The following is an 18,342-nucleotide window of genomic DNA, read 5'->3' as shown; positions in this document are numbered from 1 at the left end:
CAGAATCAACGCTAAAAAACACTCAGATTAAACTATAAAAACCCCCTGCCCGAATAAAACGCAAAACGAAGTCCACCATGGCGGAGTCATCTAGTAAAAGGGCAGGGAGCGTATCAGGCAGCGCAAATGTCTGCCTGAGCACAGTTAAAAGCGGACAAGTTAATAAAATGTGCACCACCGTCAAAACCGCCCCACAGCGACAGAGAGGCGGGTCCTCACGACGCAATAAATAACTGTGAGACAGTCGGGTGTGGCCAATGTGGAGCCGACAAAGAACAACTGAATCTCTGCGAGTGGCTCGCATGGATGACTGCCACACACGCGTCGTCGCCTTGAGAGAACGGAGTTTGTTTGGCGTGGGCAGATTGCGCCATTCAGTGTCCCAAATCGAGAGAACTTCGCGGCGGAAGACTGCCCGCAAATCAGTCTCCGGGAGGCCAATGTCCAGGGTGGGTTCACTGGTGGCCTCTTTGGCCAGGCGGTCAACATTCTCATTGCCCGGGATACCGACGTGACCGGGGGTCCACACGAAGACCACAGAGCGGCCGCAACGCGCAAGAGTATGCAGGGACTCATGGATAGCCAGCACCAGACGAGAACGGGGAAAACACTGGTCGAGAGCTCGTAAACCGCTCAGGGAATCGCTACAGATGACGAAGGACTCACCTGAGCAGGAGCGGATATACTCTAGGGCACGAAAGATGGCGACCAGCTCAGCAGTGTAAACGCTGCAGCCATCCGGCAAGGAACGTTGTTCGGAATGGTCCCCTAGAGTTAGCGCATACCCGACACGACCAGCAACCATGGTGGTGGTGGTGGTAGTGGTGGTGGTGGTGGTGGTGGTGGTAGTGGTTGTGGTGGTGGCGGTAGTAGTGGTTGTGGTGGTGGCGGTAGTAGTAGTAGTAGTGGTTGTGGTAATAGTGGTTTTGGTGGTAGTAGTAGTAGTGATGGTGGTGGTGGTGGTGGTTGTGGTAGTGATGGTTGTGGTAGTGATGGTTGTGGTAGTGATGGTTGTGGTAGTGATGGTTGTGGTAGTGATGGTTGTGGTAGTGATGGTTGTGGTGGTGATGGTTGTGGTGGTGATGGTTGTGGTGGTGGTAGTAGTAGTGGTTGTCGTGGTAGTAGTAGTAGTGATGGTTGTAATAACAGTAGTAGAATTTTATTCGTCTGTGGGGTCACTTTACAAGAGTACTAGCCAAGTCGTATTACAGTTAGGAAACACAGATAACACTGTTACATGTATGCTTTTACTTGCAAATCTCTTTTATCGAGATGAGCCATTCATTCATTCATTCTCGTGGCCTGCTGGTCTCAAAGCAGGAGAACCTTCCAGGATGTGGAAGGTGTGCATCAACATAAGGCAATGACGTCAAATAAACTTAACTGTTTCATAGTATTTGTGTAAAAGCCAGCTATAATTTATGTAGGCCAATACATAAATTGATGCCTCCTCAGTTTTATTAAATTTCTCGTGTTTATTACGTGTTAGTAGCTTAATATTTAATAAATTGCCGCGCGGTCTGGGGTGTCTTGTCACGGTCCGCGCAGCTCCTGCCGTCGGAGGTTCGAGTCCTCCCTCGGGCATGGGTGTCTGTGCCGTCTTTAGCGTCAGTTAGTTTAAGTAATGCGTAAGCTTAGGGACCGATGACCTCAGTAGTTTGGTCCCACAAGACTTTACCACAAATTTAAATCTATTTTTTTTCAATAAATTACATTGCCATTCTTCAAAGGAAATGATTACCAACATCTGCAGCAGCAGAAGCCTATTTACAATACACAATCAACTGTCTACAGTCAACACCGGTACTTGTCATGTAGCTAACAGAAATTTTCAATGCTTCATTCTAGACATGGAGATAATTTGTGGGAGCTGTGGCTGCATGGTATATTCTTAGGTTTTTTTTTTTCAGATAGGAGCATCGAACCGAAGTACATTAATCTATGCCAAATCCTAGGAAAGGATGCGAAGTTACATGAAAATCATTTCGTGTCTTGTATAGTAATCGAGTACATTATAGCTCAGGCGCATTGGCTATTTATTATCAGCAACCGAAACCATTAAACAGTAAATTTACCATGAAGCGAAGGCAACAATTCCAAGATTCTTGAAAACATCTCTGCTTATTTACATTAACACGATTTTATTTCTGCCGAATATATACTCTATTGTCTTTAGTTGCACTTCCCCATATAATAGCGCATTCTGAAAAGTATTGCATCTGAATTTATGTGAAAACCCTTCGATCTTTTTAACAACGAATGTTCTTAATATTGCACATCTTTAATCTTAATGTCTATATGTTTATTTCTTAACACAGTCACTCTGGAGATTAACGAATTTTTCCCAACGACAGACCAGTTTGTTAATACCGTTACTGTAGGAAGTTTGACTATATTGACGGAGCCACAACCTCACCTCTGCACGTATCGCGACATCACTATCAAAGTTAAGTCGTCGAAAGTGTTCTTTAAGTTACAGAAACAGATGAAAAAAGGATGGGGCAAGCTGGGACTGTATGGAAGATGGTTGGTGACTGAACCTGAGTCGTCGGATTGTTGCAGATGTCGCAGCGCTTGTGGGTGGTCTCAAATTGTCATGCTGTGGGACAACTTTTCGAATTCGTGCTTACTGTTTCCTGAGGGAGACATGGCACTTGCCGGCGAAAGGCAAAGGTCCCGAGTTCGAGTCTCGGTCCAGCATACAGTTTCAATCTGCCAGGAAGTTCCATATCAGAGCACACTCCGCTGCATTCTGGAAACATCATGTAGGCCAGGGCTTCCCAACCTTCTCAGCTGGCGGACCCCTTCTCCAGTCGAAAATCCATGGCGGACCACTCGTCGGTCAAGAGCACAGTAACTTCAAATTTCAGAGCGAAACCCATGGGAACTGAAAACTTCCTAATGCACGTGTCATGTTCCCAATTCGTCCAGCATGCAAGAAACAATATCATTAACACACGGCTTTATGAGATTTTCTGCAGTGGCATGAGCTTTGCCTGTTTTTACCACTCGATAACTAACCAAGAAGGAAGCTTTTAATGAATTTTCATTAATTGTTTTCGCATGAGTTTTCATGCAATGCTGAGAAGCAGCTAGTTCAGCACTCTTCCTTTTGAAAAAATCGATGTCTTTACCCCGGAAATCCGGGTGAGTACCTTCAGAATGACGGCGCAATTTATCTGGAACCACTGAACTGTTCGGAAGGACTCGCGCACAAATTACGCACTGAGCTTTACCATTGTTTGTCTCCATAAAGCCCATTTCTAAACAGCTTTCGTTGTACTTACACTTCTTGGTTATTCCACTTCCACAGGATATTGCAACCAATGGAGTACTTGCAGCTTTTTCACATAATAAATACGACAAAGCTCGCTCCGCGCATGCGTAGGAGGTTTCAGCGCATCTAGCGCCGTGAGCCGGCGCACAAACGACCCCCGTATTGTTGCGAAACAGTCGATCAGAGAAGCCGCATTCTCCGGCACTAAACTGTGTATTCGTTCTCACTTAGGAACCGCAAAGGCTGCTTGGGAATACGACCTTAAGTAAAAATACACATGTTTTACACACGAAAAAAAAATGTGATGAATTTAGTTTTCACATTTTTATTCAATAATTTTACCCATTATTTTACACGATTTGGTGAAAGGTGGCCGCGGACCCCCTAGAAAGAGCCGGCGGACCCCTAAGGGGTCCACGGACCACACTTTGGGAAGCCGTGATTTAGGCTGTGGTAAGCCATGTCTCCGCAATATCCTTTAACATAATGCAGCGCGTCAGCAACCGTATATGTATAGAAAATAAACAATTTTTTTCAGCCTTCAGTTGCAAGGTAATTTTTACTCGTTTACCTACGTTTCGATTCCAGTAATGGAATCTTCTTCAGAACAAAAATTAAATTTATTTTGAGAGCCAAACACTGGTTATGTCACAGATTAAATTTTTTTATTATTTATTATTTTTTATTTTTATTATTTAAATTAATTTTTAATCTGTAACATAGCCAGTGTTTGGCTCTCAAAATAATTTAATTTTTGTTCTGAAGAGGATTCCATTACTGGAATCGAAACCCAGGTAAAAATTACCTTGCAACTGAAGGCTGAAAAAATTGTTTATTTTCGCCGCAATATCCTTTCTTTCAGGAGTGCTAGTTATGCTAGGTAATGCAGGAGAGCTTGTGCGAAGTTTGGAAGGTAGGAGACGAGGTACTGGCAGAAGTGAAGTTGTGAGGACGGGGGCGTCAGTCGTGCTTGTGTAGGTCAGATGGTAGAGCACTTGCCCGCGAAAGGCAAAGGGCCCGAGTCAGAGTCGCGGCCCAGCACACAGTTTTAATCTGCCAAGAAGTTTCAACAAATTGTTATTATTCGCTGCATTTCCTAGTCCCACAGTTGCACTGTGTGTGTGTGTGTGTGTGTGTGTGTGTGTGTGTGTGTGTGTGTGTCTCGAAGAAAGCAGCGGAGAAAAGGAAACAGACGAAACCATAGGTATTACGTCGAGGCAGTAAAAGCATTCAGCAAAATTTGTTACAAACAAGTGCAGGAAATCAGATTTTCATATACAAATTACTTACGAATGGATGAGAATGTATTTCAGTATTTGATCAGAAAATTGCCTTCTTATATTACAAAACAGAATACTCTCTTGAGAAATGCTGTGTGTACATAAGAGGCAAACTAACGCTGGGATATTTTGATGCTGGAGACAGCTACTCTAGTCCACAACACAGCACTAATATCACATTGAAAATTAACCAAAATAATTGCAGAAATGTGGGAAGCGCTGAAGGGGGAATATCTACAGATAAATATTTAGTACACTATATGGGCAAGAGGAACAATTTTTGATTTTGAGTAATTAATGCTATTAGTGTTCCAACAACATCTACATCTACATCCATACTCCGCAAGCCACCTGACGGTGTGTGGCGGAGGGTACCTTGAGTACCTCTATCGGTTCTCCCTTCTATTCCAGTTCGTGGAAAGAAAGATTGTCTGTATGCCTCTGTGTGGGCTCTAATCTCTCTGATTTTATCCTCACGGTCTCTTCGCGAGATATACGTAGGAGGGAGCAATATACTGCTCGACTCTTCGGTGAAGGTATGTTCTCGAAACTTTGACAAAAGCCGTACCGAGCTACTGACCGTCTCTCCTGCAATGTCTTCCACTGGAGTTTATCTGTCATCTCCGTAACGCTTTCGCAGTTGCTAAATGATCCTGTAACGAAGCGCGCTGCTCTATCTCTCCTATCAACCCTATCTGGTACGGATCCCACACTGCCGAGCAGTATTCAAGCAGTGGGCGAACAAGCGTACTGTAACCTACTGCCTTTGTTTTCGGATTGCATTTCCTTAGGATTCTTTCAATGTATCTCAGTCTGGCATATGCTTCACCGACAATTAATTGTATATGCTCATTCTATTTTAAGTCACTCCTAATGCCTACTCCCAGACAATTTATGGAATTAACTGCTTTCAGTTGCTGACCTGCTATTTTGTAGCTAAATGATAAGGGATCTATCTTTCTGTGCATTCGCAGCACATTACACTTGTCCACATTGAGATTCAATTGCCATTCCCTGCACCATGCGCCAATTCGCTGCAGATGCTCGTGCATTTCAGTACAATTTTCCATTGTTACAACCTCTCGATACACCACTGCATCATCTCCAAAAAGCCTCAGTGAACTTCCGATGTCATCCACAAGGTCATTTATGTATATTGTGAATAGCAACAACCACAAAATAAATACACGTACGAGACATATGAAGCGCTTTTCAACTTGTGGCCTCCAGAGTTCAAAAGTAGACAAAGTACAATTGAGACCTAAGAAAGAATTTTTTTATTTTTCCGGCTTGCTGAAAAGCTGCGTGCATGTTTGCGGATGTAGAGGTGGATGGGTGTATCTGTGATCGTGGACACATGTCGCCTGCAGCACATACAACCTGCCCATGAACACACAATTAATAGCATGCAACTGTGACCCTTACTCGTCCTCCCCCCCCCCCCCCCATCCACCCCCCCCCCAGACGAAGCAAGTTTATTAAAGAGTCGACGGAAAACACAAACTTTAAAGCCCTGTTTACAAACACACTTGAGACGTTAAATAGCTGCAGCGACGCGAGCGCTCCAAGTGGTTACATTTCACTTTGCAATGAACAGAAGACGAACGATTTTTATGATCAAATCTACGGCGAAGCCCAACATCTGATCATATTTATTTGACGACACGGGATATTTGACACAAATCTACGGCGAAGCCCAAGATCTGATCATATTTATTTGACAGTTCCCTGCTATCCGATCGAATTTCTTTGACGTGAATGTTTGAGTCAGCTTTGACAAGGAATTATGATAGCGTAATACCGGCCTTAGCAGCAGTGTGGACGTCTGAGGAGGGGGGGGGGGGAGGAGGGGGGATGAGACGCCGCCCGCAATGTGTGACGTCACGGGCGAGCGAAGCTGTGTGTCGAGTGGCGGAAGCGGACCCACGGCCGAGACGGCACGCTTTCTAGCGGCCACGGGCTGCCAGCCCACAGCTGCTCTCTGCTCGGACAACTCCCAGCCGCGACCCATTATACGAGTACACTACGCAACTACAGACGAGCTGCGTCCAGCAATCAGCGGTGCGTGCTGGCCTGTAAAGGCCGCAATGGTGTTGCCGTTTCAGCTGACCGACACAACCCAGACCGGTCGAGTCAGCTGCAGGAGATACACAGCCGAAGGTCCCCATGAGAGTACTTGCAGCCCGCTGTAAACGTTGCTGTGGCTTTCGGTACCATACTGCACGAATGTAAATAATTCCAATCCCAAAGAAAGCAGGTGTTGACAGATGTGAAAATTTCCGAACTATCAGTTTAATAAGTCACGGCTGCAAAATACTAACGCGAATTTTTTACAGACGAATGGAAAAACTGGTAGAAGCCGACCTCGGGGAAGATCAGTTTGGATTCCGCAGAAATGTTGGAACACGTGAGGCAATACTGACCCTACGACTTATCTTAGAAGAAAGATTAAGGAAAGGCAAACCTACGTTTATAGCATTTGTAGACTTAGAGAAAGCTTTTGACAATGTTGACTGGAATACTCTCTTTCAAATTCTAAAGGTGGCAGGGGTAAAATACAGGGAGCGAAAGGCTATTTACAATTTGTACAGAAACCAGATGGCAGTTATAAGAGTCGAGGGACATGAAAGGGAAGCAGCGGTTGGGAAGGGAGTGAGACAGGGTTGTAGCCTCTCCCCGATACTAATCAATGTGTATATTGAGCAAGCAGTAATGGAAAGAAAAGAAAAGTTCGGAGTAGGTATTAAAATTCACGGAAAAGAAATAAAAAGTTTGAGGTTCGCCGGTGACATTGTAATTCTGTCAGAGACAGCAAAGGACTTGGAAGAGCAGTTGAACGGAATGGACAGTGTCTTGAAAGGAGGGTATAAGATGAACATCAACAAAAGCAAAACGAGGATAATGGAATGTCGTCAAATTAAATCGGGTGATGCTGAGGGGATTAGATTAGGAAATGAGACACTTAAAGTAGTAAAGGAGTTTTGCTATTTGGGGAGCAAAATAACTGATGATGGTCGAAGTCGAGAGGATATAAAATGTACACTGGCAATGGCAAGGAAAGCGTTTCTGAAGAAGAGAAATTTGTTAACATCGAGTATAGATTTAAGTGTCAGGAAGTCGTTTCTGAAAGTATTTGTATGGAGTGTAGCCATGTACGGAGGTGAAACAAGGACGATAAATAGTTTGGACAAGAAGACAATAGAAGCTTTCGAAATGTGGTGCTACAGAAGAATGCTGAAGATTAGATGGGTGGATCACGTAACTAATGAGGAGGCATTGAATAGGTTTGGCTAGAAGAGGAGTTTGTGGCACAACTTGACTAGAAGAAGGGATCGGTTGGTACGACATGTTCTGAGACATCGAAGGATCACCAATTTAGAATTGGAGGGCAGCGTGGAGGGTAAAAATCGTAGAGGGAGACCAAGAGATGAATACACTAAGCAGATTCAGAAGGATGCAGGCTGCAGTAGGTACTGGGAGATGGAGAAGCTTGCACAGAATAGGGTAGCATGGAGAGCTGCATCAAACCAGTCTCAGGACTGAAGACAACAACAACAACAACAACAACAGTACGAATAGTTACGGTTGCTAGCAATCTGTGTGGTTTGAGAATGGGCGTGTCAGACAGAAACCGGTACCCACTACTGCTGAGACGAACGAAATACAAAATTATCCAATTTCCTCACAAACTGAAATGTCTGTCCCTCCATGTTACAGTAATTTTCGCAGCTCTATGAGTTCGCACAGTATAAAAAAGCACTCCTCCTTCAGGCCACGGGTGGGCTACCGGGACTATCCGACCGCCGTGTCATCATCCATGGAGGATGCGGATAGGAGGGGCGTGGGGTCAGCACACCGCTCTCCTGGTCGTTATGATGGTATTCTTGACCGGAGCCGCTACTATTCGGTCGAGTAGCTCCTCAATTGGCATCACGAGGCTGAGTGCACCCCGAAAAATGGCAACAGCGCATGGCGGCCCGGATGGTCACCCATCCAAGTGCCGACCACGCCCGACAACGCTTAACTTCGGTGATCTCACGGGAACCGGTGTATCCACTGCGGCAAGGTCGTTGCCTTCGCACTGTACATCACGATGGAAATTCTGATGGACATTTCGAACTTCTGTTCTCACTATCCACGAGTTTCACCCACAGCCGCTTCTGTTTCTTCTCAAGCAATCCGCCCACCGCCAACATTATGAGGTTCATTGAAATGAAACTTGGTCAGTTCGTCTACCTCTGCCTTACACGTAAGGTGGTACCACGTAACTGCGGGTATTGGCAGAGAGATTGAGGCGATTCCTTGAGGTGCGCGAGTCACTCTGTAAGTAGGCTGTTTAGGTTTTTATGTTGGTAACGCCACGTAGCGCTCTGTATGAAAATCACTGGCTGTGCTGTGTGCAGTCTGTGGCTGGTTGGCATTGTTGGAATATTCGCCATTGTAGCGTTGACCAGTTGGATGTGAACAGCGAGTAGCGTTGTGCAGTTGGAGGTGAGCCGCCAGCAGTGGTGGATGTGGGGAGAGAGATGGCGGAGTTTTGAGAGCGGACGATCTGGACGTGTGTCCGACAGGAAAAGGAAATTTGTAAGACTGGATGTCATGAACGGTTATATGTATTATGACTTTTGAACATTATTAAGATAAATACATTGTTTGTTCTCCATCAAAATCTTTCATTTGCTAACTATGCCTATCAGTAGTTAGTACCTTCAGTAGTTTGAATCTTTTATTTAGCTGGCAGTAGTGGCGCTCGCTGTATTGCAGTAGTTCGAGTAACGAAGATTTATGTGAGGTAAGTGATTCATGAAAGGTATAGGTTAATGTTAGTCAGGGTTTTTGAAAGTCAGATTGCGTTGCGCTAAAAACATTGTGTGTCAGTTTAGTGTTGATCAGAATAAGTAAAGAGACTAATGTCTGAGAAAGTTCTGTTTTGCTCAGCTGTTTGAAAATCAAATAACTTAAGAGGTTTACCAGCGCAGTCATTCTTAATTTTTCTACGGGGATGTTTCATAACTGGAAGACGATGCTCGTCGTGGACAGGATCATCCAACGTACAGTCCCGACCTTGCTACGTGTGACTCTCACGTGTCTGGACCTCTGAAAGAAGCTACTCGCAGACATCTACACTCCTGGAAATTGAAATAAGAACACCGTGAATTCGTTGTCCCAGGAAGGGGAAACTTTATTGACACATTCCTGGGGTCAGATACATCACATGATCACACTGACAGAACCACAGGCACATAGACACAGGCAACAGAGCATGCACAATGTCGGCACTAGTACAGTGTATATCCACCTTTCGCAGCAATGCAGGCTGCTATTCTCCCATGGAGACGATCGTAGAGATGCTGGATGTAGTCCTGTGGAACGGCTTGCCATGCCATTTCCACCTGGCGCCTCAGTTGGACCAGCGTTCGTGCTGGACGTGCAGACCGCGTGAGACGACGCTTCATCCAGTCCCAAACATGCTCCATGGGGGACACATACGGATATCTTGCTGGCCAGGGTAGTTGACTTACACCTTCTAGAGCACGTTGGGTGGCACGGGATACATGCGGACGTGCATTGTCCTGTTGGAACAGCAAGTTCCCTTGCCGGTCTAGGAATGGTAGAACGATGGGTTCGATGACGGTTTGGATGTACCGTGAACTATTCAGTGTCCCCTCGACGATCACCAGTGGTGTACGGCCAGTGTAGGAGATCGCTCCCCACACCATGATGCCGGGTGTTGGCCCTGTGTGCCTCGGTCGTATGCAGGCCTGATTGTGGCGCTCACCTGCACGGCGCCAAACACGCATACGACCATCATTGGCACCAAGGCAGAAGCGACTCTCATCGCTGAAGACGACACGTCTCCATTCGTCCCTCCATTCACGCCTGTCGCGACACGACTGGAGGCGGGCTGCACGATGTTGGGGCGTGAGCGGAAGACGGCCTAACGGTGTGCGGGACCATAGCCCAGCTTCACGGAGACGGTTGCGAATGGTCCTCGCCGATACCCCAGGAGCAACAGTGTCCCTAATTTGCTGGGAAGTGGCGGTGCGGTCCCCTACGGCACTGCGTAGGATCCTACGGTCTTGGCGTGCATCCGTGCGTCGCTGCGGTCCGGTCCCAGGTCGACGGGCACGTGCACCTTCCGCCGACCACTGGCGACAACATCGATGTACTGTGGAGACCTCACGCCCCACGTGTTGAGCAATTCGGCGGTACGTCCACGCGGCCTCCCGCATGCCCACTATACGCCCTCGCTCAAAGTCCGTCAACTGCACATACGGTTCACGTCCACGCTGTCGCGGCATGCTACCAGTGTTAAAGACTGCGATGGAGCTCCGTATGCCACGGCCAACTGGCCGACACTGACGGCGGCGGTGCACAAATGCTGCGCAGCTAGCGCCATTCGACGGCCAACACCGCGGTTCCTGGTGTGTCCGCTGTGCCGTGCGTGTGATCATTGCTTGTACAGCCCTCTCGCAGTGTCCGGAGCAAGTATGGTGGGTCTGACACACCGGTATCAATGTGTTCTTTTTTCCATTTTCAGGAGTATATTTGCAGCTGACGACGAAGTGTGTGACTGGGTCCAGGCCTCGATCCGACAGCAGCCTACTGGCCTCTTCAAGGATGGCATCGACCGGCTAGTGTCGCAATGGGATAAATGGCCAACAGTTTTGGCGACTATTTTTTAGTATGTGTACTGCGTATAACTACATTTTTTGGGTCAATAAAATCGTTACCGTTATGTTACACTAGTCACCGGGTTTCATTTGAATGCCCCTTATACGTTAATGGCTGCTGCACAATTGACTGTTCTGCATCCATTCCCCAACAGCTACGGCAAAAAATTTTACGATCATGTAACAGCTCCAGTGAAGTAGTATGGTCAAAGAAGTTTGAAAAACGACTTTGACAAAAACCTTTGTCAACAGCCTTTTACAGTGTAAGACAGCCCTCAGTAGCATCGCGACTCTACTGGACTCAGGACAAATACCACCTGAAGATGACCAGTTAGGGAAAAAAAAAACTGGACACTAAAGGAAGATACACTACTGGCCATTAAAATTGCTACACCACGAAGATGACGTGCTACAGGCGCGAAATTTAACCGACAGGAAGAAGATGCTGTGATATGCAAATGATTAGCTTTTCAGAGCATTCACACAAGGTTGGCGCCGATGGCGACACCTACAACGTACTGACATGAGGAAAGTTTCCAGCTGATTTCTCATACACAAACAGCAGTTGACCGGCGTTGCCTGGTAAAACATTGTTGTGATGCCTCGTTTAAGGAGGAGAAATGCGTACCATCATGTTTCCGACTTAGATAAAGGTCGGATTGTAGCGTATCGCGATTGCGGTTTATCGTATCGCGACATTGCTGCTCGCGTTGGTCGAGATCCAACGACTGTTAGCAGAATGTGGAATCGGTGGGTTCAGGAGCGTAATACGGAACGCCGTGCTGGATCCCGACGGCCTCGTATCACTAGCAGTCGAGATGACAGGCATCTTATCCGCACGGCTGTAACGGATCGTGCAGCCACGTCTCGATCCCTGAGTCAACAGATGGGGACGTTTGCAAGACAACAACTGTGCTGTCACCGCCAGACACCACACTTGCTAGGTGGTAGCTTTAAATCGGCCGCGGTCCATTAGTACATGTCGGACCCGCGTGTCGCCACTGTCAGTGATCGCAGACCGAGCGCCACCACACGGCAGGTCTCGAGAGACGGACTAGCACTCACCCCAGTTGTACGGACGACGTAGCTAGCGATGCACACTGACGAAGCCTCGCTCATTTGCAGAGCAGATAGTTAGAATAGCCTTCAGCTAAGTCAATGGCTACGACCTAGCAAGGCGCCATTAGCATTACATAGCTTGTATCTAAAGAGTCTCACTTGTATCGCCACAATCTCCAGATGTAAGGATGGATTAAAGTTAAGTATTCCAGAAGCTACTTACTTTCCTTTATAGCATTCATTACGTATCCTGTTTCAGACCTCACGCCATCCTTCGTGTGTTTATAGCGTGCATAGCGGTCCCCTCAAATCACACTGTGTCGGTACTTCTGTCGACACATCAACAACCATCTGCACGAACAGTTCGACGACGTTTGCAGCAGCACGGACTATCACCTCGGAGACCGTGGCTGCGGTTATCCTAGACGCTGCATCACAGACAGGAGCGCCTGCGATGGTGTAGTCAACGACGAACCTGGGTGCACGAATTGCAAAACGTCATTTTTTCGGACGAATGCAGGTTCTGTTTACAGCATCACGATGGTCGCATCCGTGTTTGGCGACATCGCGGTGAACGCACAATGGAAGCGTGTATTCGTCATCGCCATACTGGCTTATCACACGGCGTGATGGTATGGGGTGCCATTGGTCACCTCTTGTTCGCACTGACGGCACTGTGAACAGTGGACGTTACATTTCAAGTGTTTTACGACCCGTGGCTCTGCCCTTCATTCGATCCCTGCGAAACCCTACATTTCAGCAGGATAATGCACGATCGCATGTTCCAGGTCCTGTACGGGCCTTTCTGGATACAGAAAATGTTCGGCTGCTGCTCTTTCCAGCACATTCTCCAGATCTCTCACCAACTGAAAACGTCTGGTCAATGGTGGCCGAGCAACTGGCTCGTCACAATACGCCAGTCACTACTCTCGATGAACTGTGGTATCGTATTGAAGCTGCACGCGCAGCTGTACCTGTACACGCTATCCAAGCTTTCTTTGACTCAATGCGCAGGCGTATCAAGGCCGTTATTACGGCCAGAGGTGGTGGTTCTGGGTACTGATTTCTCAGGATCTATGCACCCAAGTTGCGTGAAAATGTGATGTCAGTTCTGGTATAATGTATTTGTCCAATGAATACCTCCTTATGATCTGCATCTCTTCTTGGTGCAGCAATTTTAATGGCCAGTAGTGTATATCCACTAAGGTAACAATAGCCAGACGATGGCGATATGGACACGTACAGATTGGCTGTAGTATCGCGTACACAAGGTACAAAATGGCTGTGCTCTGCGAGATCTGTCTATTGCACTTAGGTGATCCATGTGGAAAGGTTTGCGACGTGATCATGGCAGCATGACGGGAATTTGGAGACTACGAACGCAGAATGTTAATTCGAGCTAGACGCATGGGACTTTCCATTTCGGAAATGGTTACGGAATTCAACATTCTGAGATCCACGGTGTCAAAGAGCGCGCCGAGAATACCGATTTTCAGTCATCACCTCGCACCACGGAGAACGCAGTGGCCGGCGGTCTTCACTTAACGACCGACAGCAGCGGCGTTTGCGTAGAGACGTCATTGCTGACAGACAAGCAACACTGCGGGAAATAAACGCAGAAGTCGATGAGGGACGTGCGACGAACGTATCAGTTAAGACAGTACCGCGATATTTGGCGTTTAATGGAGGGCTGCAGACGACCGACGAGTGCCTTTGCTGGCCCTGCGACCGTATCGGTTGCACCCTACACGACTGGGAAACTGTGACGTGGTCAGGTGAGTCCCGACTTCATGTGGTAAGACCTGGTGGTAAGGTTCAAATATTGTGCACACCCTACAAACCTATGGACCCACATTGTCAACAAGCCACTGTGCAAGCTGGTGGTGATCCCACCATGGTGTGGCCTGTGTTCACATGGAATGGACTGGGTCCTCTGGACCAGATGAACTGATCACTGACTGAAAATGGTCATGTTCAGCTGCTCAGAGAACGTTTGCAGCCATTCGTGGCCTTCAGGTACCGATCATAATTCGCCATGTCACCGCGCCACAATTGTTCACAGTTGGTTTGAAGAGCATTCTGGACAATTCGATGATTTTTTACGTGATTACTATTCACAATAGAGTGCCTGGCAGAGGGTTCAATGAACCACCTTCATGCTGCCTCTCTACCGTTCCACTCTCGAACAGCACGCGGGAGCACTTCAATTTTCTGCGTGAGCCCTGATCTCTCATATTTTTATCGTGATCGTCATTTCTCCCTATGTAGGTGGGTGGTAACAGAATGTTTTCGCAATCTGAGGAGAAAACTGGTGATTGAAATTTCATGAGAAGATCCCGTCGCAACGAAAAACGCCTTTGTTTTAATGGTTGCCACTCCAATTCACGTATCATGTCTGTGACACTATCTCCCCTATTTCGCGATAATACGAAACGAGCTGCCCTTCTTTGTACTTTTTCGATGTCATCCGTCAGTCCCACTTGATGCGGATCCCACACCGCACAGCAATACTCCAGAATAGGGCGGACAAGCTAGGTGTAAGCAGTCTCTTGAGTAGACCTGTTGCACCTTCTAAGTGTTCTGCCAATGAATCGCAGTCTTTGGTTTGCTCTACCCACAACGTTATGTATGTGATCGTTCAAATTTAGGTTATTTGTAATAGTAATCCCTAAGTACACTCCTGGAAACTGAAATAAGAACACCGTGAATTCATTATCCCAGGAAGGGGAAACTTTATTGACACATTCCTGGGGTCAGATACATCACATGATCACACTGACAGAACCACAGGCCCATAGACACAGGCAACAGAGCATGCACAATGTCGGCACTAGTACAGTGTATATCCACCTTTCGCAGCAATGCAGGCTGCAATTCTCCCATGGAGACGATCGTAGAGATGCTGGATGTAGTCCTGTGGAACGGCTTGCCATGCCATTTCCACCTGGCGCCTCAGTTGGACCAGCGTTCGTGCAGGACGTGCAGACCGCGTGAGACGACGCTTCATCCAGTCCCAAACATGCTCAATGGGGGACAGATCCGGAGATCTTGCTGGCCAGGGTAGTTGACTTACACCTTCTAGAGCACGTTGGGTGGCACGGGATACATGCGGACGTGCATTGTCCTGTTGGAACAGCAAGTTCCCTTGCCGGTCTAGGAATGGTAGAACGATGGGTTCGATGACGGTTTGGATGTACCGTGAACTATTCAGTGTCCCCTCGACGATCACCAGTGGTGTACGGCCGGTGTAGGAGATCGCTCCCCACACCATGATGCCGGGTGTTGGCCCTGTGTGCCTCGGTCGTATGCAGGCCTGATTGTGGCGCTCACCTGCACGGCGCCAAACACGCATACGACCATCATTGGCACCAAGGCATAAGCGACTCTCATCGCTGAAGACGACACGTCTCCATTCGTTCCTCCATTCACGCCTGTCGCGACACCACTGGAGGCGGGCTGCACGATGTTGGGGCGTGAGCGGAAGACGGCCTAACGGTGTGCGGAACCGTAGCCCAGCTTCATCGAGACGGTTGCAAATGGTCCTCGCCGATACCCCAGGAGCAACAGTGTCCCTAATTTGCTGGGAAGTGGCGGTGCGGTCCCCTACGGCACTGCGTAGGATCCTACGGTCTCGGCGTGCATCCGTGCGTCGCTGCGGTCCGGTCCCAGGTCGACGGGCACGTGCACCTTCCGCCGACCACTGGCGACAACATCGATGTACTGTGGAGACCTCACGCCCCACGTGTTGAGCAATTCGGCGGTACGTCCACCCGGCCTCCCGCATGCCCACTATACGCCCTCGCTCAAAGTCCGTCAACTGCACATACGGTTCACGTCCACGCTGTCGCGGCATGCTACCAGTGTTAAAGACTGCGATGGAGCTCCGTATGCCACGGCAAACTGGCTGACACTGACGGCGGCGGTGCACAAATGCTGCGCAGCTAGCGCCATTCGACGGCCAACACCGCGGTTCCTGGTGTGTCCGCTGTGCCGTGCGTGTGATCATTGCTTGTACAGCCCTCTCGCAGTGTCCGGAGCAAGTATGGTGGGTCTGACACACCGGTGTCAATGTGTTCTTTTTTCCATTTCCAGGAGTGTATTTAGTTGAATTTACAAACCTCAGATTTGTGTGACTTATTGCGTAATCTAAATTTAGCTGATTTCTTTTAGTACTCATAGCAATAACTTCACACTTTTCCTTATTCAGGGTCAATTGCCACTTTTCGCACCATGTCGCCCGACATGAATCCCATCGACCGGTCATTTATGGGATGCACAAAATCCTGCACCAGCAACATTTTCAGGATTGGATACTTATTCGTATAAAGGTGCGAGGTGCCAAATTTATTAACTGAAGTTATTATAAACAAACTGTCTCTAGTGCCATGTTTTAGTTATTTATTCCTCAAACTTTTCATTCTTAGAAATGAGAATATCTTATATTTGTGGTGGTTTCATGACACAGTTGGAATTTTTTGGTGCTGAAGGCAATTCAAACAAACACTTACGAAAGGTGCTAACTACCAACAAATTATTCTAGGTGCTTTTTTCATAGTCACTCTCCATAGGTCTGTATATAACATTCTTTATGCTCTTTCATTTTCAGGTAAGTATGATAGCCTTTAAATCTTTCTTCTTTTCATCTGAAACTGAATGGATTAAGGAAATAGATTCGATGGTATGAGACTGAATGTTCCATTTTTTGAGCACATTCACCTTACGGATCCCTTCCATGTCGGTGTAACATTCTTTTATTGCTACACATGCTACATCTCTTGAATCATATATCACGCTGACAGCCTTTTAAAACTTCAACTTTTTTGTAGAGAGTATCTCGTCTGCTATACCTATAATATTACAAAAATCGGACGTATTCATAGACATCACGCTGAAAGGTCTAACAACATTTGCTTCCTCGACCATTCTGCAAGGTCGCTAAGTACAAATGCCTTTGTCACCAACTTCCTTCTCTCTATCAAGACGAACTCGGAGTCACAGGGGACGAAGCTGAGTCCACTAACAAGAAATCGTTGTGTTCGTGTGAACATCCCATTTTCCACCAGAAAAAGGAAAAGAAATACCATCATTCAATTCTTATTTTGTGTAGCACAGTTGTCGCTCCAAACAATAAGGTTTTTCTTCGTTGTTATCCCGGTCTCTAACACTTTCAGGATGCATGACGCGATTTTATTTCTACTCCTGCCATCGATACTCTCATCGCACATGCACGTTTGAGATTGAAGCATGTCACATACATAAACTGCCAAGTTGCAACTAGATAACACCGTGTGATCAAAAGTCTCCGGACACCTGGCTGAAAATGAGTTACAAGTTCGTGGCGCCCTCCATCGGTAATGCTGGAATTCAGTATGGTGTTGGCCCACCCTTAGTCTTGATGACAGCTTCCACTCTCGTAGGCATACGATGTGTCAGGTGCTGGAAGGTTTCTTGGCGGATGGCAGCCCATTCTTCACGGAGTGCTGCACTGAGGAGAGGTATCGATGTCGGTCGGTGAGGCCTGGCACGAAGTCGGCGTTCCAAAACATCTCGAAGGTGTTCTGTAGGATTCAGGTCAGGACTCTGTGCAGTCCAGTCCATTACAGGGATGTTACTGTCGTGTAACCACTCCGCCACAGGCCGTGCATTATGAACAGGTGCTCGGTCGCGTGAAAGATGCAATCTCCATCACCGAGTTGCTTTTCAACAGTGGGAAGCAAGAAGGTGTTGCATCAATGTAGGCCTGTGCCGTAATAGTGCCACACAAAACAACATGGAGTGCAAGCCCCCTCCATGAAAAACACGACCACACCATAACACCGCTCCGTGTCACAAACCATAGACGTAAATTAAAAGAAACCACTCCGAATTTTACTGTTGCCACTACACACGCTGGCAGATGACGTTCACGGGGCATTCGCCATACCCACACCCCGCCATCGGATCTCCACATTGTGCACCGTGATTCGTCACTCCACACTACGTTTTTCGACAGTTCAATCGTCCCATGTTTACGCTCACCGAGCGAGGCGTCGTTTGGCATTTACCGGCGTGA

The 18,342-nt window shown here is 47.4% G+C and overlaps 1 protein-coding gene and 1 pseudogene across 1 annotated transcript in view; both read right to left on the bottom strand.

Moving 5' to 3' along the window:
- Window positions 1-18,342, bottom strand: part of LOC126213559 (uncharacterized) — a 641,937-nt gene that overhangs the window by 210,793 nt on the left and 412,802 nt on the right. The gene's annotated exons all lie outside the window — the stretch shown is intronic.
- LOC126214042 (5S ribosomal RNA) lies at window positions 8,515-8,632 on the bottom strand (annotated as a pseudogene).

This window comes from Schistocerca nitens, chromosome 11 (assembly GCF_023898315.1).
Source record: "Schistocerca nitens isolate TAMUIC-IGC-003100 chromosome 11, iqSchNite1.1, whole genome shotgun sequence".
Classification (NCBI taxonomy): domain Eukaryota; kingdom Metazoa; phylum Arthropoda; class Insecta; order Orthoptera; family Acrididae; genus Schistocerca; species Schistocerca nitens.
The sequence above is the reverse complement of the archived record's forward strand: the minus strand, read 5'-3'. Positions and strand labels throughout refer to the sequence as shown.